At 37.0% G+C, this 24,107-nt stretch overlaps 1 long non-coding RNA gene across 1 annotated transcript; it reads left to right on the forward strand.

Moving 5' to 3' along the window:
• The first annotated feature begins 17,314 nt into the window (after positions 1-17,314).
• Positions 17,315-23,827, forward strand: LOC125694737 (uncharacterized). The gene is made up of 3 exons (XR_007377688.1): positions 17,315-17,366; positions 20,101-20,163; positions 21,866-23,827. It is a non-coding gene; the product is annotated as an uncharacterized LOC125694737 (long non-coding RNA).
• The last annotated feature ends 280 nt before the right edge of the window (positions 23,828-24,107 follow it).

Below are 24,107 nucleotides of genomic sequence, written 5' to 3' on the forward strand. Positions count from 1 at the left end.
TGAAATGGTTTTATATTAATTCATTTAGCTCATTCTCTCATATGTTTCCAGTAGACAATTTATATACCTACAGTTTATTTATACAGCAGGTTGGAAGACATAATTTCCATTTCATAGGAAATTTCAAGAGTGCCATTTTTGTAATTCACCATCAGAACTAAATGTTAATATTTCAAAAATATTTGTAGGAAAACTAGAACCATTCAATCATATCAATTCACTGCCTTGTTTAAACAATTTAGGAGAAAATATTACAACTTAACACAATATATTACTTATATAATTAAATATTTAAGCATATAAGAAGGCTAACGGAATGGTGTCTAAATTTTGGAGTTAAAATAAAGTACTGCACAGTACTGATACCATTTTTTAAAAGCTGTTTTACTAGTATAAAAAGAGAATAAAATTCGTTTGTATTCCCATTCAAAGTATATCAAAATCCATCATTTTCTAAGAATTTTATGGATTCCATAGGAATGCATTTTACAAGAAAAAAGACTTTTTAAAAAAATCTGTCCTTCCTGTCTAATTTGACCTAGTTTTTTCTCCTGAAAAACAAGAGCCTTCAAAGCTCAGTAACATTCCTCTACTGTGTAAGATGTTCCTCTTTTAGGCCCATGATTGTGATGAGCCAGTGTGAATATACAATGCAAGGATGGATGTAGTCCCAGTACTAATTATGAATCTTTGACTTATACACCAGATAACACCCAAGGAACAGGTTGCATACTGGTTGTTATATTTTCTAACAGCAGCTCAGGAGACTTGAATATCCCTATATGAAAATTCCAGAGCCAGAGAGAAGATGCCTCCAAAAAAATGTGTAAGGTGGCTCACCTCTTGAGCCCTCTCACCTTGCACTGATATCCTTGCAGCAGTATGTATACTTGTGCACACCTCTGAGGGTGCTTGTACAAACAACATAGCCAAACAGGAAACAAGAAGAAATGCATCATTTTTTCAACCACACGAAAATGTTTGGTCTTGCTAGAAAAAAGTGTAAGTGAAGGTAAATGACAACTTTACTGAATATTCAATTTGTTCTATAACATATCAGTAGAAATAACAAAGATTTTTTGATGTAAATAATACAGATTACTCTTTCAGAATTTCATAACTTCAGCAATGCTTTCAAAAGTATGTAAGCCAAAACACTGTAATATCAGTACTTCATATGTCACATTGACACCCTCTACAGCTTTTTCTTTAGGCCTCAATGGCTAGAGTGAAGGCAGGGTTAGTGGTGTTAACTACCTTGAGTGCTTTCCTGCCAGCTCTCATTCTGGACTAGCTTGTTCAGGCTGAATCTCTCTATGACATTACATTGCACAGTACCCAACAACTCCTGCTGTTGTGAGTAGTTGAGGGAACAAAATGACTTATACTTGATTTTGAAAGCTGTTTTGGAGCAATTTTTAATTAACCAACTAATCACACAAGTCTATGGAGCAAAAGGGTTCACATCAACCAAAGAGATTCCAAACAGTTATGTTAGAATAGCTGAGAAATGGAATTTTAAGTTCGCATGTTCCTTACTTCTTTGTTGAATGATAGTAATAGAATAACCAATGCATGTGACCTTTGTGCACTTACATTCCTAATACTGTAGAGCATTGCAACACATCTCCTTAGCAACACAAGAAACTGAAAACACATCAGATTTTTCTCTGCTCACTAAAATTGTTCACTATAAAATACTGAGTTGAGTTCAGGGTCATGGCTTCCCTTAGTAGCATTCAGTTGTCTGGGCCTGGCATATCTGAGGTTTGAGTATGAACGGCAGCTTAGGCATTGAACACTTTGCAATAAGGGCAAAATTCATATGTGCAGAGGAGACTGGTTTTGAAATCGGTGCAAAGCTGCAACTGACTCACCCATGAACAATTGCCACCACAAACCTTGATTTCTCCAGTCCAGATGCAACGTTTAGTTGTTTGATGCATCTCCTCTAATGTATGCATCTTCTCTAATAGTTACATTAAAGAGAAGTAACGCACCATTCAAGACAGAATTCCAGGCTTCTTACAATAGGAGGGCAAAGGGATAGGCTACACATTCAAAGGACAGTCAACTACTATTTCATTAGTACAAGTTTAGAATAAATTAATTTCTATTAAATGCCACTGCTAGGGCAGCTGATCCAAATGAACCTCCCCACCTTCACAGCCCCTTCAGGAGATAATCTTGAGTTGGACAGAAAAAGATAGAAGGCTCAGGACAATGTGCAAATGGGAAAAAAAAATATGTTTCAGAGAGAAACATAATGAAGCAATGAATGATTAATCAGGCAGGTAGAATGTCAAAGCTGCACTTCCACATGCTCTGTAGCTGCGTTCAGCAACACCAGCTGTTTGCTTAAAAGTAACAGCAGCAGCACTTCTGACAACATAAATTCTGAGAAAGAATGTTAGTTATTTAAAAGCTGATTAGATTGTGGTAATTTATTCCAGTTTTATTACAGTGTCTTTTTCCTAAGGGATCTGAAAACATTTTTATTGTTTTTCATAAAGCACTTTTGCACCTAATAATCAATATTGATTTTACTACATCCCAATATTGTCTAGATTTATTGTCTTGTTTTGAATGGAATTTAGGTATTAATGTCATTTAGAAGAGATGGGATAGAAGGCTCTGTTTCAAACTTTCACATTAACAATAATTAGCATTTCTTCTCATTGCCAGATAATATGGAAGCATTTACACTGAGCTTGAGCTTTTGTATTTAATACATTTATTTTGTTCTTTTTCTCAGTTTGAGAGTTTAAATAAATAAGGGAATACATGGCCTTTATTTCTGTAACAAACATGCAATGAGCAAGCTTCTCACCTTAGCAGGAATCTAGCTGAAGAGAGAACTAGGGCTCTTAGAAATTCAAGGAGATATACAAGTAATTTCTAGTGAGTTACCAAATGTCCATCTAAACCAGTTAAATAATTTAGGCAATAAAGCTTTAAACAAAATCATTTTATTTGTGAGAACCCCTATCCATTCCATCCCATCTAATTAAGAAACTTGTTTTTCTTTGTTGAGCCTGTTTGTTAACTCCATTCCATCCCACAGCTCCCACTTATGTTTAACTGCCCCAGACAGTCTGCAGAAGCAGATAGGGAAGTCTCTTCCAGAGTGATTGCTGAGTCTTCAGCACTCTGCTAAGCATGTATTTTACTCATCAGGAACGTGATGGTGAAGAAAAAGAAGCATTTTTTCAAATGCAAGTTCAGCTTTTTATTTTCCATGGTTTCATTAACATTACAAGTAATTTTTCCACAAAAAGCAGATTTCTTTTTTAAAACAAGGACAGTATTAAGGGAAATTTAGTGCCTTGTCCTCTGCAACTAGCTGATCTAATCCATATTTACTACAGAGATGTCAGAAGCAATCAGACTGAAAGAAGCAGTAATTTATTTCTCTGTCTTCAAAGAAGTGGTGTGTGCTTTAGTGTGCCTTTTTTTTTTTTTTTAAAGTTACATACTGGCAGAAAATAAACTTACTTTCATATAGTTAATAGGCATGGTTGTCAGACTAAAACCCAAAGCTGCTATTCAAGCCACTTTACAGCGTTTTATAAGTGATCAGAAAAGCGTATTTGATATAAGCAGATGATAAGTTCACATCCAGAAATTACTTTGTGTGGTAAAAGAAAAAACAAAAACAAACAAACAAACAAACAACAAAACATTTCAGATGAGGCATATGAGTGATACTTAATGGTGAGCACAGTACTAGACACCAAGCTAATACGCAGAGTGCAATGTAATCGTAGGTGTTTTTACATGGCTTTGAACAATGGTACCTGGACCTGAAGAGAGGACTCTAAGTAGCAACAGTGTTACCATATCCTCATTCAAAATTCTGAGATTGAAAAAAGGTCTAAGAACTTTCTCTTTGTGAAAATATATGATAGAATTCTACTGGAACTACATTTTTATCACCTATAGGTATATAATAATGTGGTGGAAGGAGGTTGATGCTTTTAGAACACAACTATAAGCCAATGTGCTAATTTAAAAAATCATAATTTACTCAGGATATCTCCTCCAAAGGCAGTGGCGTTGTAACATTAATTGACATAAAGGGGTATTCACTCTATAGAAAATGTGCCCTTTTACTAATTGTAGAAGAAATGTTAAGTCAGGACCAGAAACAGTGATTGAGCACCTGGTGGGAAAGCAGGGCAAACCCAGGGGAGCTCAGGTGCATGCAGTGTGCCTGAGTGACCAGAACGAGTGGAGCCAGGATCCACCCATACACAGACCTCATTTAAGGGTTTGGGGGGGATTAGGTAGGTATTTCTGTTTCTTCTTGTGGTATATCCACGCATTCAACAATTTACTAACGCATGAGAATTCCTGCTTTCCTATCAGTTTAAAGGCATTTCCCTCCTGAATATTTATTTATTGTAGGTTTTGGTGGAACCGATAACGAATGGCAATCAATGGCACAAAACCTGAGAGAAGTCTTTGGATTATCATTTGCATATAAATTAATAATGCTCCAGCATGTACGAACCTACTGCTAGCAAAATGCAATTTGTCTGAATGGTTAAGTGCATAACATATAATCTTACCCAATGAATAGCAGTGGAGTAAGCTTTCACATTTATCTTGTGATTCCATTTTGTGATTCATCCTGCTGTAGTAGTATGCCTGAATCAAACAATATATTTTTCCTCCAGTTTCAACAATGCAAATTTTGCCTCAGAGGTCAAAGAAAGTGGTGAAAATTTCCCACGGCTTTTGCAAGTTGACAAGTGTTTGACCCATATGGATGAACTGGAATGCAGGGCTAGAAGAAATGTTTCTTTTTGCTTTTGAGCTAATACAGAGGATTGCCTCTGACTACTGCATGCCAAAGAAAAACAACCAACAGGACATTAGTTCTTTACTCTCATGAGATTTACTTCTGGAAACTGATCGATTAGTTGTCATCTAAGAAATCTTTATTAGAAGTATTTAAATAATAAAAATGTATCAAGTGCAGTTAATGGAAGAAGCATACATTTCAGTGTGTGTTAGTATGAAGTTGCTCTAAACCTACAGCTGTAGTTGCTTTCTCTTTTCAAATTCTACAAAATAAAGTATAAATGAGTCCTCAGGCACAGTTGAATAAACAGAAGGTGAAGGTGAGAGAATTTAGACTAAAATATGTAGTTGCCTAATGGCAATAATACTTGAAGTTTTTCTTGCATTTTAAGGCTCTGAAATCTCCATCCAGAAGTTCTGGTAAGTGGTATGCACTGGCTTATGAACACCTGTATGGAGATAATCTTGTAGGCCTTAAGCCAGTAGCACCACATATTTCTTACAGTATACAAAAAATCTGATATGAAGCATTTTAGTAGAACCACATTACTCATGGATAATTGCATGGCTAGTAAGCATGTGCCCTTGGAAATGAAAATACTTGTAAAATATGAGTTCCAGCCACTTCCCCTCAAATAAAATCTCCATGCTTGATGAGTAATCTGGCTAAAATGGAATTTTTAGGTGAAACGCAAATAAATGCCTCTGGTGTTCTTCCAGTCACTTCTGGATGGCTAAAAAATTCCTTGGCCTCTGCATCATTTATACTTTTCACTCAAGAAATAGTATCAAAATTCAAGCTATCGCTCTTCATTTGGAAATATGTGGTTTCAGTATGACTTTGTAGTTTAATTTTACAGACACTGTCAATATGAATGATGCTTGTCAAAGTTAATATATGCATAGCACATGTACATTTAAATTCAGCGTACATAGTTGAGAAGGATACGTCTCCTAAGAGAGTTAAAGTAACTGCTTATCGTGTTCTTATTACTTTCAAGAAAAATTTTAAAAATGAATAATCATACTGAAAGTAAAAGACCTTAGCTTACCCACTGACTTCTCTACGGTGCATCTCGTCTACGCTATTTTACAGAAAAATTACTAGTGTTTGTGGCTGTGTTGACATCTACTGTGTGAAGAGTTTATGGTGAGACAGGTTTAGGTTGCCTGAGTTTCTCCTAAGTTAAATTTCAATGGTGATGTGACTGTTCTGGAAACAGTTTCCTATCCAAGAACATCTGTAAAGCCTCAGCTAGAAACTATCCTAATTCCTCTCTTTGCACTGAGAGAGATGGCAAAGATTTGGAACTTCTACAAGGAGGGGGAGGAATGGCTGATATGCTGGAGGCTCGTGCTGCCATTCAGAGGAACCTCAACAGGCTGGAGAAATGAGCTGTCAAGAAACTGATGAAGTTAAACAATAGGAAGTGCGAAGTCTGGCTTGCCAAGGAACAAACCCATACATCAACAAATGCTGGAGGTTACCCACCTGGAAATCAGCTGTGAAAAAAAGAACTAGAAGTCCTGATGTGCATCGTGTTAAACATGAACAGGTAGTGTGCCCTTGCAGCAAATAAAGCTAATGATACCCTGAGATATAGTAGGAGGATTGCTGCTTAAAGATGGAGGGAGGTAATCCTTCCTCTCTCTGCACTGGTGAAGACATACCTGGAACACTGAGCTCCTCACATCAAGACAGGCATGAAGCTACTGGAGATAGTCCAGTGCAGGGCCACAAAGGTGGAGAAAATAGAATGTGTCTTCAAGGAAAGGCTGAGAGATTTGGGACTGTTCAGTCTAGAGAAGACTCGGGGTAATGAGTCAGTGTATGCTAGTACTTGAAGGAAGCAAGTAAAGAAGACAGACAGGCTCTTTTTAGTGGTGCCCCGTGAGAAGTCATGAGGCCATGGACATAAATGGAAGCACAGAAGGTGTTTTTCCGAGTATCAGGATTTTTTTGCCTTGAAATGGTTGAGCACTGGAACAAATTACCCAGAAAAGTAGTGAAATCTTCATCTCTGGAGATGTTAAGAAACTGCCTGGGCAAAGTACTGGGTAACCAGCTCTAAGTGTTGCTGCTTGAGCAGGAGGGCTGGACAAGGTGACATCCGACGGTCGCTCCCAATCATTCTGGAAGCAGATTTTGTACTCATCACCTGTACTGTTCCTTCACTACAACAAACGCACTTCTACCCTTCCATTGTTGATACTCAAGTCAATATTATCAGCTCAAAGTGATGAATAGCAGCAGATTTTCTTTCAGTAATCCATTCTTATTAGTATAGTAGAGTACCTGAAGGACAAACAGACAGGAGGAAAACTGATAAAAAGTTAATTTACTCTTGTCCTGCAGTGTATATTTGCTCAGGTTCAAAGTGAGACTAAAGTGTTACCATACTATGATATAATGTGGGGCAGCATAGGGTATCAGGCATGTAATTCACTAAATATTTGCTCAGAATTGGAGGAAGTTCCTGAAAGCAAGATGATTTCACAGATACTAACTTGAATTCCTGTTTGGGTGGTTGGTGATTAATATGCTTTAGGTTCAGACAGCCTAGAAAATGAAGATTCATATTGCATCTTAAACTTAAATCATATCTGGAGTTTGTACTTATATCTTCCTATACAGGATTTATTTTGTCTAGATTTTCACGTATATGTGGGCCTGGTACTTTAGGTTACCTTTATCTGTGGAAAAAAAAAATGAATCTAATGGAGACTAGCACTTCTGGAATGTGATTTATCTCATAACAAAACAGACCGTATAGCTGCTCCCTACAAGTGCCTGTTTATCTCTACAACAAGACTGTTGAGTCTATGAATTCAAATTGTGTAAGATGTGTATTGCAAATGAATTGAAGAATATTCTGAGTTAGAAGGGACCCAGAAGGATCATTAAGTAATGCCTAAAATGAATGCTGGGCCATTCTTCTAAATACTATACATGTATACATGTACTAATGGAAGAAAGGAAAGAGAGGGGAGGGGAGGGGAGGGGAGGGGAGGGGAGGGGAGGGGAGGGGAGGGGAGGGGAGGGGAAGGAAAAAACATCAAGAATTCTTAATACATGAAAAAGGTGACTTGATTGGTATTGCAGAGATTTGGTACATGGATTCATACAGTTGCAATTTAGAATTCAAAAGGGTATTCTAAATTCCGATTGGAGAAAGAGGAAAGTTTCTTATATTATCGTGGATGCCAACATTTCATCTGACATCTGGATGTGGAGGTCCATCCTACAAGAATTCAGCATATTGACAAATCACAGCATGATGGGGTAATTTATCATCTGGTTTGACCTCTCCCTCAGAGCATGATCAGTTTAGATCAGGTAGATCAGGGCCTTGCCCAGTCAAGTTTTGAATACAATATAGACCATATATAGTGAAAAATATTACAGGAGAATTTAAGGGTAGTATAGATTGATAAGGATAAAAGCAACTAGCAATTATTCAGACCATAGGATTTGGTAGTAATGACTAACTCCAATTACTCATCTGTTGAGGAAAAAAAAATATTCTACATCCTAGTCTATCCTGAAGGCTTCTTTCTACGTCAGATCTATCCTGATCCTGATGGTTTCTTTGATTGGATTATGCTGAACAGGGAAACTCTGAGAATATGAAGACTAAAGGCAATATGAATGAGACTGTCTATGAACTGATAGAAGTTGCAGTCTCTGGAATTTTTTTAGAGAAAATAATAGTCTTTAAGAAGAAAACAAACAGAAATGTTAGGTATAACATCACCACTGGAGGCACATTAAAGAAAAAATGAAGATTAAGAAGTTTCTCAGAGTGGTGGTGTACTTGGTGGCAGTACCTCAGAGAATTGAATGAAGAAACAGAATTTATCTCCATGCAAAATAATGATAGTAGGTGCAGGAAGAGCCTGAAATGACAAAATCAACATTTCTTAAAAGTGCAGTAAAGCATATGAGAATGTAACTGGATTATGTAAATAAGAATGAGTACAAAAGAACATCATCAGTCTTTAACAAATGAGGAAACCTTTTACTTTAACTATTTAAATCCTTGTCTGCTCATGGAAGGGTTTGCTGCAAAACAAATGCAGTGTCATTTTTGACCTTTCCTTCCCCCCCATGTTAAATTTGGATCAGCATGTAAATCTCATCTTCCAACCCGGTTAGCATTCCTTAAACTTTCAAGAACCCTGCCCTATGGTGATGGTCCCTTATTTTCTTGACTTTAAGTCCAATTGTAAATTTGAAAGGAACCATATAGCAAATGATACCTGGCAACTGAACAAAAAGAAAGAACCTTAGGTTCTGTTTGCACAGTGAATATGAAAGACAGTTATGTTCTACTAACTACCCTCTAATAGGCAGGGGAAAACTACAGTTTTTATTGCACAAATATATTCTCTATGAATAAAACAAATGATATCCCAGACACATTAGCTGGTTGGTTATTCTTTAGCGCTTCTTATCACAGCCTAAGGATTTAAGCTATGACAGAGTAAAATTACCTGTGTTAAATTTTCTTTTTGCTCTTGAAAATAGAGCTGAAAAGAAATGAAAATGAACTTCATAGAGCTAAATTAAAAAAAAAAAAAGCAGTACATCTATAAATGTTCATTTCAATCTAAACTGCATATAGACATTTTCCTGTGCAATTTTTTTTATGTTTAGTCAGTTAAACTTCATTGAAGGGAGAGGAATCCAAAACAAAGTGGAAAATACATTAAAGCAGGTTCTTTGTTAGCCTTGTATCAAGGACATAGTTGTCCATGTTTTTTTAACGTATTAGCAGTTATTTCCATAGAGTGGAAGGCTTCTATATTAAACAGGATATTGTGCAGAGGAATTGATTTAAAAAAAAAAAAAGGTAATGACAGCTTGGTAGATGGATTTTTTTAATTATTATTATTCACTTTTAATTAGGTCCATGTTATCTGTGGCCAGGGTTGTCGCCATCTGACAACTTTATAGATGAATACCTGCAAACAGGCTGGTAATTTCACCACACCACAAATTTAGTATGATGCAGTCCCTGGCTTCCTGTACATATATTACAGCTAAGACTCTGTGCCTAAAATTCAGATTGGAACTGAAATGATTGCACATATTAGTTAGAATTCTCCTTCAGGTTGACAGAGAGAAATATGAGGAAAATAGCTTGGTTTGGACTTCACTGAATAAATTTAGGTTGATGGAAGAGATGTTTTTTAATAGCCTTCTATGTTGTATTCAAGAAAAGGGAATTGATCTCTGATAGCAGATTAAACAACTCCATACAATAGTGGTGTGAGATATTTCTCCTTTCCTTCAAGGACACGTTCCTTCAAGGAACAATGTTCATCTCAGCAGAGGTGAGCTGTAAATTGGAACAAAACAATCCAATCTGTCTACATTTTACAAACCATTTCCCCCATTTATTCCAAAGTAATTTTATATGTTATTTTCTAAACGTCCAAATTTTTATTAGACTCCTTATGGTCAACTTGGCAAATTGAAGGTTGCATAAAATCCACATAAAAATAGTCAAGCAAAAACCTCAAAACACAGAATTATTATTATTATTATTATAAATCATCTTTATGACTGTTTTTATTATTTACTGAAAGACAAAATACAGCAAGTTTACTCTCATATTTTATTTAGTTATTTGATAAAATTGCAGAAAAAAAAATTGATTGAAAAAAACTTAGAGTAACTCAGATGAAAATATTACACTACTGCAATGTCTACATCTTCCATTAGAACAGATTTCTACTGCTTTGGAAGCAGAACTTATTGCAAAGACACACTACAGCAGAGATTATGAACTATGCAAAGTATAGTTTTGGGAGAATATCTCTACCTGTTGCCTTGATAAACAGTCTAATCTATGTGAGTGCCGTAGATGCATGAAGAAGGTGCACATTTAAAAATGGTACAGGTTTGGCAGTTTTGTGACATTTATAATTTCAGAACTGGTACAGTGGCCTGGGAGTACACATAATACTTCTTGTTTAAGACAGAATCCAGGCAAAATACTGTGGGTAAGCTATGTGGGTAACTACAGGAACTGGTCTGACCATAAGATCATAGAAAGCTATAGAGCAAATACTGAAGAAAATTATATATAGGACCATGTCATGACAGTGAAATAATGTCATTGGTTAGTAATACTAGCTCATTTAAAAATATTTCTGCAGCTTTTTAATAAGACCTCTGAGTTTGATTATTTCAAACTTGTCACAGCTTTACTAAGAATACATGGACTCCATTTCAACTCCCAACTGCACCGGATGTTTGTCATTTCCTACTCAGACAAATCTTCCTACCTTCTCTTACATTTCATGTGCTGTCATTGTTCTTCCTCCACATTCTCCTGTTTAATCTGGATTTTCTTTGGATTTAAAACAGGATTTTCTCTGGTAATAGTGGAAAGAGTGATTGGTAAATGCTGAATTATAGATTTCTCCTTCATCTTTTAAAATAATTATAGAAAAGGCTGCTTATACAGTGAAGTGAATATAGTATATGTTAAAAGATGATCTGAATGGTGAAAGTAAGGTCAGTCAAAAGAAAGAATATCACTACTAAATGTGCAAATATTATCTCAAATAGGGAAAAATGTGAAACAAATGACTTGGAACGTTACAATAATCTGCTCCCATGTGTATCTTTAGCCTAAAAGAGAGATACAGCAGTATGTTTTTTCAAGTTCTGTATAAACATGCTTCTGGTGGCTAATAGGAAACCAAACTAGTTTAAGCAAATCTTTTTGTATCAATAACTAATTACATCCTTGTTCTGCCTCAGTAACACAGATTGATAGCTCCATTATAGTGTTTAATTAGAATTGTTTTTAATTTATCATTAAGAAATAGTCTAGTCGGTGAAGGAACAGATGTTACAGGTCGTGTGACGCCACGATGAGTGCGCTGATGCAAAATGGCAATCAAAGCTGTGAATGCCTCCCTGAATACTTTTCAAAGAAAAAGAGGAGAATCTGCAGCATGTCTGGTTTCATTTGAGTTTTTAGCCTTTTTGCAGGTGTCACCTGCAAAATCTCTGAGGTGCAATCTCCTGCTGGGATGAACTATGCATGGCTTCTAGGCAGAAAAAGGCTAAAACAGCCAAGCTGATAGCACCTTATTCTATTCAGATCACCGCCTGGATCCCAACTAGAGAAACATACTGCTGAAAAGGAGCAAGCATACTGACTGGGAGGAAGCAGCAATAATTGTATCTTCTTTTTTGCTATCACTTCTTTGATGTTTAAAAAATACTGCAGATTCAGGACAGTGGGAAAGCATTACTTTATTTAGGCCTCTCTTCATGCAGTGTTTCTTTCCAAAGCATGTACAGGACAAAGAAAATGGCAATTTTGTTTTTTTTTCCCATCATGCTGTGTTAACACTGTCTTACTGTTAACATGACGAAAACACAGCAATATATATTTGACACAACTCCTGCTTGCAGATTTTATTTCAGGGAAATGAAATGCCATTTACATTTGGCGTGGTCTTTATGGCAAAGCCCTAGCCTTCTGAATACTTGGATTGAATCTCAAATTATGCAGCAGAGCCCCAATCCTGTCTCTGAAGTGGACTAATAAAGAAACAAGAGCTTTAAGTTGGTGTTTTGTTTTTTTTTTTTTAATTTCATGTCAGTAAGACAAAGTATTTTGTAAAAACAAAATTATTTGAAAAAAATGTGGGAAAGTGGGAAAAACTGTTGAGACTTTTGGTGTAGGGAAAACAGGCATCTGACACTGATCAAATTTTTCTCTGTTGCATGGTCACGTATGTTGAAAGTAAAGAATAAGTAGAAAAAAGAATGGCTGTTGAGATCATTGCTGAACTGTAGAAAAGCAGCTACTGAAGGGTGCAGTGCAGCAGCTATGTGTTGTCTGTTCATTAACTGTTCTGGATAAGGAAAAACAATCTTGAATGTACCAGAGACTTTGAGAGAGTATACATTAGCCAGTGCAATTGTTCTGATCATTGCAGAAAATGGCAATGCACCATCATCTCAAAGGCAGAAGAGATATGTCTCTTTCAGAAAGATGGCAGATCGCTATTAGTTAAGGTCAGATTCAGTATATGATGCTTTTTCTTCCTGTATGCACCACACTGTTATTGCACCAACCTCCTGGCTGTTGGTTTGCAGGTGGCAGTGTGAGATTAACGTGCTTGAGATCTGTGCACTGTTGCATGAAACCTCTCTCTGATGTGTAAGCAGCTCCCTCACAAGACTCTAATCCACGCTAGGAAGTATGCACTCAGTGTCAGATTTTCATCCAAAGGTGACTGATTACCAAAATTCTCCACCTGTCCTAAGGATGTGAATTGTTATCACCCTTCCCAGATGGGCAAATTGTCCCTAAAGCCAATATACAAATGCTGCTGTAATACAAATGGTTTCTTCATGAGTTTGAGTGTTTTATTTATATCTATGAATTGTTTAATATATTAATAATAATTTTCATATTTAGCTGATGCATGGCTTACCACAGCAGGTGAAGTAGAAATCAGACACGCAGGCTGATATCTCTTACATCTATTACAAATAGTTATGAGGTTATCTATTGGCTGTACAGATGCAATTAGATAATATTTTCTGAACTGTTTTTAATCTCTCACAGAATTTAGTGGATGTTTATCCTAATTAAGGCTCAAATAAAATCTGAAGTATTTAGTTCAGGATTTAGTTCAGGATTTAGTTCAATTATATTCAAGGAAGAGAAAAGCACCGTAATGTTTTTTCCATTCTAATTGTTCTAAAGAATCTGGATTTTAAACAGTCATTTTGAACTAGAAAATACAAACTTTACTCAGAAGGATGATTATTTTTTAGAAGTATTTTGAGGTTACCAACTGATAGCAAATGTATTTCACAACTGTCAAGCACTGTATTCCATCTCAGAGAGATTTTAAAGTTTTTTGGAGAGGACAGAACAATGGAGACCCTTATGATATTAACTTTCCATGTCATTACCATTGGTTAACTGCCATGTATGGCATGTAATGAAATGCCTGCTTCCCCATTAATGTGAAAAATTGCATTTTTTTACAATATTAAGCTATATCTCTGTGTAGCACCTCCATAATTCTAAAATCTCTTACTGGCAGAGGATATGTAACTGTCTTACATTTTCTCCAGATTTACAGAAGTAACCCATGGTGTGAAAGGCAGTTTTGGGTTTGTTTGTTTGTTTGTTTGTTTGGGGGGGGGGGGTAGAATTGAAACACATTTTCTTTTTTTTTAAGGAAAGACAGACTAGATTAGAGGGTGGCAAAGTTCACCATAGCAACTGTATAATAATCAAGGACTTTGTACAGTATGTTGCTGGAATTTTCTGCACTTTTGCTAGCCAATGTGAGCCTATTATACTGGAGAACTGGGGAAGTTGGCAGTGATTGTTGATAAAACTGATGGGTTTGACAATCATAGGAGATGCTAGTAGCACTTAAGTCTGAAAAAGCTTTTTTCTGCCATCTTTCACTCAGAAAAATATATAGAATTAAAATATAGTACTAATACTCCCAGTAAATAGAATTAAAATATAGTACCAATACTGCCAATAATATTAATACACATGCAGAGAAGCCTGAATACTGTCTATAGCAGAGTTTGTCTGATTAGCTGAATACCTTAGCTGAATAAATAGATCTCCAAATGACACTCTGAACAACAAGGGAAAGTGAAATTAAAATGTTATTTTTCCACACAAGGAATTATCACATTATACACTAAGTCATTTTACTCAAGTACCAGACTCTCAGTTTTGTTCTCAAATGTTCCTACATTACATTCATTGACTTATCAATTGGAAGTAATCTTGACAGTTGATGTTCTTTTGTCTAGATTATTTACATCAAATAAGTGCACTGTATGTAGCATAACATGCATGGAAATCATTCTTGCCAATATATGTATATATCCATTATAGGGAGAGTCCTGACAATTTATATAAAAGTTTCTTTTCTCTCAGTAGTTCCCTTTCTCTCTGCAGTAAACCTCATGCATCCTGTCCTTCCTCTGGTGTTGAATTCATTGCAGAGCAAAGGATTTCAAATATTTATACCTCCATTATAAAAATAAGATGATAATGAGTATTCCTGTCACTTTAACTGTTATTTTGAAAGCATCACATAATTATCTAAGCTAATCTACAGTTATCATTTGTGAGAATTGTGATCTTGTGCAACACTGAGACCTAATAAGGGTCTGAAAGTAGAACGAAGGTTTTTGTTGATTGAAGAAGTAGGAGCACAGAAAACCTAAAGATATTTCTCAGCAAATATTACAGTAGTTTTCTTCCTTCCCTACTTTCTCCTTCTATTATGCCCTCCCAACCAAATACCAAATGAATTATCCCTTTTAACACAAACTTGAACTCTGGAAAAACACTTTAATCAGTTACATTATGAACACCCTTTTATAGGGTTTCCTTCATTTTATTGCCTGTCAGATAAGACATTCTTCATTTCAGAGATGACAAAATTAGATAATAAAATTTCAGAAAGGATTTGAGCCCCACCTTTCTATATGATTTATGACACACCTATCACAGTTCAGCCTTTCCAAGAGAGCCTGATTTGAGCAATAATTTCTTTTGACTCTGGATTAAGGCTTCGCTTGTGCTTTAGAAAAGATTAAGCATAAAAAGCATAAGATGTCCTAAGAAGGGACAAAGAAATATCTTCTATGGAACGAAGAGTGAGAAATGGCTGCTAGTCTTGTTCCCACTGGTAGAAGAATTCCTTTGTCAAGGGATTCTGTCACCACTGAAATCAGAGTCACCTAGGGTACTCCTTGTAACTATTTGACTGTGTCAAAGGGCTGTATCTCTGATTCTTGCTGAGAGTCTTTGCTTGTAATAGAGGCAATGTACTTTTCCTCATAGCTATACTAAGGAAGCCAGTGATGATGCAGTGAAGAAAACTGTCTGTTAGGCTGGTTTGTTATTGGATGACTGCCTTATTCCAGTTGTCAACTTGTTAAGAGTATTGCTTGGTGTATGTTTGGGGATGGAGGAGTGTATATCTTACTAGTAATTTGTGTCCCAAAAACAAAGCTTCCTGCTTCATCTGGTAGAGTACCAAGCAGGTAGATTAGAGCTTAGTGAATTACACCCAAGGGCTGTCTGTAACCTTCAAATGCACTATCATATTATTTCATTTTCAGACAGTTTAATAGAGTTCCTGATCATTAATATAATTTTAATATCTGACAGTGCAAAAGGGTAATAATGTTACAGGGCTGAGAAAGTGGGAAAAAATGAAACAGCCATCACTGCTGGTAATTCATTTCTGCTATATCATCCCTAGAAAACATATTTTATTGTCTCAGTATGTATTCACAGCTCAGGAAAAGATTCAGTCATTCCATTTCAAGACTGCTAAAAATGATTTTAATTCAATTTCTTTTTCCACTCTTACCTCTTCTTCAGGCACTAGCCAACTGCCATCTCTGGCCAGTAGGTCTCACTCAAGCTCTCATTTGCAGGCTTTTTTTTTGCCACCAGCAAGCTTTCCTCAGGTGTGTGACTGACAGCTACAGCCCATGCCTGGGGTGGAGGGGCAGTTACTGATAAGGTCCATGGTTTGCTCAGGAGATTGATGTCTATGAATCAAAACCTAGTTATCAGAGGTATTTCTTGGATACTTTCTAGTCCTTTTCCTAAGCTGCTCCATGTTTCCTTTTTCATTTTAAAATTTTGCAGAGATTTAAATATAACTTCAGATTTGTGGGTCTTAAGTTTCCTTTGCCTTGTCTTCTCCCAGGTCGTGTCTGAGTCACACGTAGAGGAAATTTGTACAGGAATTCTGTGGCCAGCAGAGACCACCATCTACAGCTATATAGAATGCCATGGCAATGCACTTTGACAAGTAATATTCAGTTGAAAAGCAGAACTGCTTGGTCTACTTGCAGTACTACATTTATGCACTTAAACTACTTTCAGAATTGAAGCTAACATTTGTATGGGACTGTAATATTCTCTATCTACAATTTAGTTGTTAGATTTGGGTCAGGCAACTCTGTATTGCACAATACAGAGTCAAAAGCTTTCTGAAGCAGAACTTGCCTTCTCTCAAGGTAGATTCATGCTGAAGAATGTAAGGCGTGACAAAGACTTTATTGGTTGACCTCCTTCCACTGGCAACACTGGCCATTCCTTCCCATTATTTTCTGCTACTTAATCAAATTAACTGTGTGGTGATCTTTGATTTTACCTGTGTCTGGTTAATTTAAGAAGATATCATTAAGAAACTTGTTTAATTACTTTTGAGAATCCAGTATACCAGAAAAATCAGCATACCACAAGATTATTCCTTGCTCACAGCCAAAGGCTGCTCTGGAGAGCACAGAAACACCTGTATAGCAGAAAAGCTAAGTCACAGCCTGAACCAGTGATTGAGCACCTGGTGGGAAGGCATGGCCAGTCCAGGGGAGCTCAGGTGCATGAAGTACACCTGAGTGACCAGAACAGGTGAAGCCAGGATCTACCCCTTCACAGACCTCATGTAAGAGTTGGCAGTAGAGACAAAGGTGTCTTGCTGGACAGAGATTCCTGCATACCTGAAGCCTTCCAAAGGTAAGCAAATTTTTTTCCTCTGTCTCTGCATCCATGGCTGCTGTGTTTGGCCTTGTCCTCATTTCTTCAGCCAAAGGCTTTGTCACCTGCTATCATTGCTGTACTTTCCATCATGTTATAACATTACAACCTGTAAACTCTGACTGTAATTGGTGTGGCTTTTAAAAAAAAATGTTCCATGTTTAATTTTAGAACAAGTGATTATATATTTAAGCTAGTTTCTATCAGTTGGCTTAGTAGAATCATCTAGCTTATCAGTCTCTTCTGAAAGCCTTTAAAATATTTAAATGTGGCTGGAAAATCCATGATATTTAGTAGGTAGACCTTCTGAGGAAAAGAACTCCATGAATTTTTAATGCATAATAACTACTCACAGTCCTGTCCAATATGCAGCCCCATAAACAGCAGCCTTTTTCTTCTGAGATTTTCTGCCCCTGGTATCAACTGCCATGGCATCTTCTTGCTCACCTGAATCCTGCATACAGGTTGGCTGACAAACTCCAGCTCACTTGACTGCCTTAGTTGTTTTACCTCCTGATTTGTCCTGTTTGGTAGTAATAAGTTAGATAATCATTATAAGAAATAAGATTATGAAGATAATTGACAAATGAGGTTGTTGAAGGATTTACTGCTTTGGGCTGATCCTTAAATACTTTCCCTGAGAAAGAGCCTCATCTAGTTCACATTGCTAGTAATTAGCTTTATCTTTATTGCATTGTAAATACTGCCTAATTACTGTACTATTTAGCTTGTGAGATGAGATTTGATAGCAGTAACTTAAATAGGATTCTTGTACTGCCACTTCTTTTCCTTCCTTTAGTTCCTTTTATTTCTAACTCCTTTTATGATAAACACACAGTGAAGATTGGCAAAGACATCTGAATGTGTATGCATCATTAATGCCTTAAAAATGGATTCTGTAATGGGTGGATGAATTCAGCTGAGAGACAAAAATATACTCCTTCAGAGAACCAACATGATGGACTCATGCTGGGGTTTCTTGGCTTACAGCAGCTCAATTACAGTCAGTGCTCTGTGCTAACTTGTTTCTAGTGAGATATAAGCTACCCCAATTCATTCTAGACTGGTCTAGAACCAGATCTGGAGATTGGTGGCCCTGCCTGTGGCAAGGATGTTGGAACTTGATGATTCTTGGGGACTCTTCTGCACCAAGCAATTCTATAATTTTATGATTTGCATTTATGTCTAGATAAGCTTGCTAAAAGCTGTTTGTTTGACTTGAAGAACATGTTTGTATGCACACAAGTAATGTTGTGGGCTGAGCATATTCGTTCGTGGAATATACGCTTCTTGCTTCTGCCCCTCTGTACAGAGATACACAAGAACTTTAAGAGTGCAAAAAAGTTTTCTCCTTATCTAATGCTTAAAGATACACAAACTTCTCTTCTCTTCTTTGGCCTTCTCAATGAATGAGAGCTATGGTTATGGCTGGACTTGGGAAGTATTTCCTACCGAAGGTGTTTATTGGTTTGTGGCTGGCTATTTTCAGGAGGAGATTGTAGAACCTCAGTACATCAGTTGTTTAAAATAAGAGTAGACAAAGCCTGAAGTTTGCCATCATGCATGCAAGCAGAAAAGTCCTTCAACTCCAAATGGAGTTCATCATGCAGACTGAAAAGCCAGTTGTGTTTAGTACTTATAATTGTCCAGAAGTATTAATGTGGGAATTTTCTCCAAAGTCTAAAAATGACAGATCTTAAAACATGTGAAGAATTAATTACAACTGGATCAAAATTGTAGCTGGCTTTTGTATAATACATTAGATGAATACTCAATTATTTTCCTAAATTAAAGCCTCCCTTTTTCAGAAACTTGCTTCAGGTACAGCATGGCATATGCCCTGTTCTCTTAGAAGATTGATGTTGACAAATTGAATAGGATCAGTTACTACATATTCTTCTATACTTCACCTATGAGAAATGTTGCCATCATTGATAGAAAATAAATTTAAAAGATCTTGGTACCAAAGTAATTATATAAAATTTTACTCCATCATGAAAGATAAACAAGCCTTTTCATAAAACAGACCTGCCAAGTTGAGTACGTTTGACTGAATGCTAAATACAGGATACTGTGCCATAGTTTGGTAGGAAATATGATTTATTCCTCCCAACTTCCATTAGAGTCTTTGTATCACAAACTCTACACTATCCTTATGCCCCTGTTCCTCTTCCATCAAATGCATTTACTGTCCCAGCAGCAGAAGGCTGGGGGTGGATAAAAAATGTGCCTGCACAGTTAGGAGTGCTTTGATGCCATTGTAATGTGGGCATAAAATCAAGGAACATATGTAGACGCAGCTGCTCACAGTTGTGAAGGCATGTAAAAAATATGGGATGGCTGAAAAACTTTGATTGATTTTATAACTGGGGAACTATATATTTTTATTGTATAGTATATGAACCCACAAAAAGTGATGTTTTTCTTTTGTACATTTATTCATTGCTCGTTTACAACAGAGTAATTCCATTGTGCAACAAACCGGAAGGTTTATGTCTAGTCTCTTCACCAGGACTTTTAAGTTCACTGCACTAAATCTGTCTGACAGAGAAACCAGACATTGACAAGGACTGGAGCATTGCAGAGAAGGCTGAAAGGATGTTCTAGTGTGAATCACATCCCTGGCAGTATTTCAGTTTTCTGCACGTAGCTTATTAAAGGAACAAGGAAAGCTTTTTTTTCTTTTTCATTCTCCTTTGTGTTGATATCCTAGGATGGATTGTTTCAGGGGAAACTAAAAGCCAAGCTAGAAGTTCTCCTCTGAGAAGGACTAAAGGTATACCAGCTTACTTTTTCAATTGTCTTCCCAAAGCAATTGTCTTCCTTATTTTATATATGTTCAAAGTTGCATATGCCTTACAAATCTTCAGTAAGTTGTCTCCTCATTTGAAGGATGTCTTACCTAGCTCTTCTTCAAAGGCAGCAATCTCGCAATGACCATTCCAGAAAAGAACATGAGAGAGAACATTTCTGAACACTGCTTAGGGCTTTTCCATTTTAAAGCAATCCGGGATCTGTAACTTAAGAAGTACAGAGGTAAGTAGGGGAATACCAAAGGAGAAACAACATACAGCAGAAACAACTCTATACAGAAACAATGGAGAACTCTTGAAATTGTGAATATTACATGTCTCTGAGTCAACTTTGTATCTTAGTGCCACTGACCCCATCCTAGAAAGTTGGCCTTTAACTTTAGCATGAAAAGCACAAAGCTACAAGGCATAAACATGCCACTCCACAAAAGATATCACTTATCCTCATCTTGTGCGAGGCCATGAGATGACAAAAATTAAGTATCTCTCTTACTGTGAAAAATGAGTAAGCAGAGAGAAATTGCTACCATGTAGAGATGTGGTAAGGATCATCTAGCTAATGTCTTCATTACACTTTTAAAGTGCATGCACTTTTGTTGCAAACTGAGCCCTTTCAGAGGAGGAAAGTAGGTCTAATTATTATATCTACATCAGTCACTCGCATTCTAATTTTTTAATTGAGTTAAAACACCAGATGGAGAAAAAGAGATATTTCATGCTAAGAGTTATCTTTGCAGTAGCTATATGCAATATTCTATTTTTAGTGACAAAGCAGATGAGAGCACATGTAGAGAAAGATATAACAGTAGGAATCAGGATTTTATGGTGATGGGTTTACACCAAATTGCTGCAGTAATAACATCATCAGAGTATGTTCCTTTTAAAGTCAGTGAAGCAATTATTACAGTTTAACTTGACCCAGACTGATAGTTCGTAGAACCTGTCAAGGAGCTGTTTCTATACAAGCAGACAGATGCAAATATCTGCATTGGACATAAATTTTCCAATTAGCTAAGATTTATGTGCACACAGACAGGTGCGATTCTCCTAAAATAGGAGGAATAATCACTAGGAGAAGTCATACCTGTGGTATGGGTAAAAAGTTAGTAAACAAATGTAATTTTGCAACTCCCCACTGGAGTCATCTTCCCCCGCCTGTAACTAAAAGAGTAAATACGTGAACACAAAATTTTACCTCTTGATTGATTTGGAATTCAGGCAGATTGAGTCCAAAGAAAATCAAACACTGTTTTAAAGAAGTCTGAAGAGCAATGCAAAAAAATTTAGACAGTCTCAGTCTGAGATTTCAAGCTGCTATCATTGGTAGTTTTATGATGAACAGAAAATGATTAAGAGATATATATTGCATCTAAGAGAAACATTTAGGGGTAGAGTTACCTGTTAGTGATTCACAGTACAATGCTAAACAATATTCTCCTTTGGGTAATTTGAGGTTTTCAGTCTCCAAGAATTAATTTCCCCAAGGGCTGGAGGCTGTTTCTGTCTTCTTTACCACGTGGTCAGACTGTCAATTTCCTCACCTTTCTAGCTGCATGAAGGAAAAACCCTGGCTTTTTATAACGTTGAGAACATGAATAACTGTAATTTCTAATTCAGTGCCAACGAGACTTGGGTGACTGAAGCTTTCTGTGTCTTGCCTTTCAGTGTCATTGGTGCCACCGTGTTTCTCAACCATTCTGAGTCCAGAGAAACAGCATAAGTCTACTGGTTGAAACTGGGTGGAAGTAACCAACTGACTAGTCTTGCAGTAGCTGCATGTGATGTTTGAAGAGAGTAGGATGTGTTCTGATAAAAATGTCAAGCAGGAGGGCCAGGCTTTCTTGAATCTAGTTCTAGTTGTCAGGGAGCAACAAAGGCTAGCAGCCCATGAAGAGGAGTGGGAGAGGAGCAGCCAAGGAGTTCCCTGCCACACACACACCTGAAGGAGCTGAGTCAGGACTATGCAACAACTTCAGGCATGGCAAAAGAATGAGACCTTGCCTCATCTGAGCGGTCCCAACAAAGTCTGCATGAGATAGTGCTGTGATGTGAGGCTGCTAATGCTGAGAACCAGCATCTCTGCAGCACAGATCAGAGAAGGACTGAATTTCCAGGCCTGAAGCCCCTGAGCCTATTGACTGTGGAGGAATTGGGGAGGGAGAATTTCACAAGTGAGGCTGCTCAGGGCTGTTAATGTTTCTGAGTGCCCTCCAGGTCCTAACATCAGTACTGGCCTTACAATCACCTTAGAACTTGGCGAAGTCAGTGGTGTTTTCAAAAGTATCCACTGACTCTGAGGAATCAAATTTAAGGACTCTTTGCAGTCTTGCAACAATGCTCAAACATCTGCATTATTCATCTGGCCCTCATCACTATACTGAACTGTAGGGAAACTGTCAAAATGCATTACTTTCTACATCTTTATATTTTATAGGTCAAATCATTGTCCCTACTTTACAGGTAGGATTACAGGTAGGATTTCAAGGCTGAGGTAGACTATTGGCATGTCTGCACTGTGCAGTGAAGTGTGAAACATACCTTGGGGTAATAGTGTTTATAGTTGCTTCAGAACCAGAAACAGAACAATCTCAGCACAGCCTCTGAGCAAATAAACTGTAATGATATAAGAATGAACTTACAAGATCTGGCACAGTGGTGTCAGATGTGGCCAGATTGCTTTCAGATCTCATGATTTTCTGTTCCTTCTTAAGTAATGCCTTGCAAATGTATCAGCTTGGAATCTCCATGCTGTACTTGACTGTACACTGCAGCCATGCCTGAAGTGGTTCACTTGTAGACAATAAGGAAGTTGGTGGCAGAGTGCGAAATACTTTTGGAGGGTTCTTCCTACAGCCTTGACTAATGCTGAATAGATCACCTCTGGTAGTCACTGAGTAACCAAGGGAACATTTGCAAAAAACAAACAAAAAAAACATGTTCTTGAGGTTGACAAGAGGTGAAGCACATTTTAAGAATATTTTAAGTTGTGTAGATCTCCCTGTTTGGTCTGAAACACAAAAACATCTCTTAGCTTTCATCAATACAAAAAGGAAAGGAGATTGCATCTCATTCAGAGATGGTAAGCAGAGCTTACCGACAGTATTGCAGTCTGTGCTGCAGTCTCAGCATTTTCTCTCTGTTTACCTTATTACCTGACAGAAATAATTTGCATAAAGAAAAAACAAACAAAAAAAAAAACAGTTGAGCTCATCCTGTTCTGTTAAATGTAGTAGCCAAGTTTCAGAGTGAACTCAATTCCAGAAAGACTTGTTCTGATGTTGCAGACTTTCTTTTCATTCCTCTTTCCTCTGCTAGGGCCAGGTAAAGCGATTCTTGAAAATGTTTCTAAGACTGCATTAAAAGCAATCGCAAGCACTGAGAGAGATCCAATCACAAACAGTGCACCATCATCAACAACAGCTTCAATGTGTAACATCTCATTTGCTCTGAAATTGGTTAACTATTAGAGTTTGTTTAAATTCAGTTCTATCTACTTGGAAAATAGTATTCCTGCTCTTTTGCTTAATATGCAACAGTGCATGAAGCCTACCCTTTGTCTATCTCACTCAAATAACTGGGTACCACATTGTCCTTGATGTTAAAATTCTTAGAAATAAACGTTACTGAAAGGGAAATCTCGAGGGGGGGGGGGGGGGGGGGGGGGGGGGGGAGAGGAAGGAACTCTAAGACTGGCAAAAGGAAAGGGCATTATTGTATCTCTTTGGCCTTTCTAATACCTTCATTCTAGTAGTAAGTGAAAAGACTCTAAAGGAAATAATAGAGAGGGACACTCGAGTTCTACATTGATAGTTTAATGAGGATGCGTACAGATATGTAATATCCCATAACATTTAGCTATTCTACTCCCCAGTTATCATTTGCTAGTGTTAATTTTTATTTTTTTTTC

Source organism: Lagopus muta, chromosome 6, assembly GCF_023343835.1.
Source record: "Lagopus muta isolate bLagMut1 chromosome 6, bLagMut1 primary, whole genome shotgun sequence".
NCBI lineage: Eukaryota > Metazoa > Chordata > Aves > Galliformes > Phasianidae > Lagopus > Lagopus muta.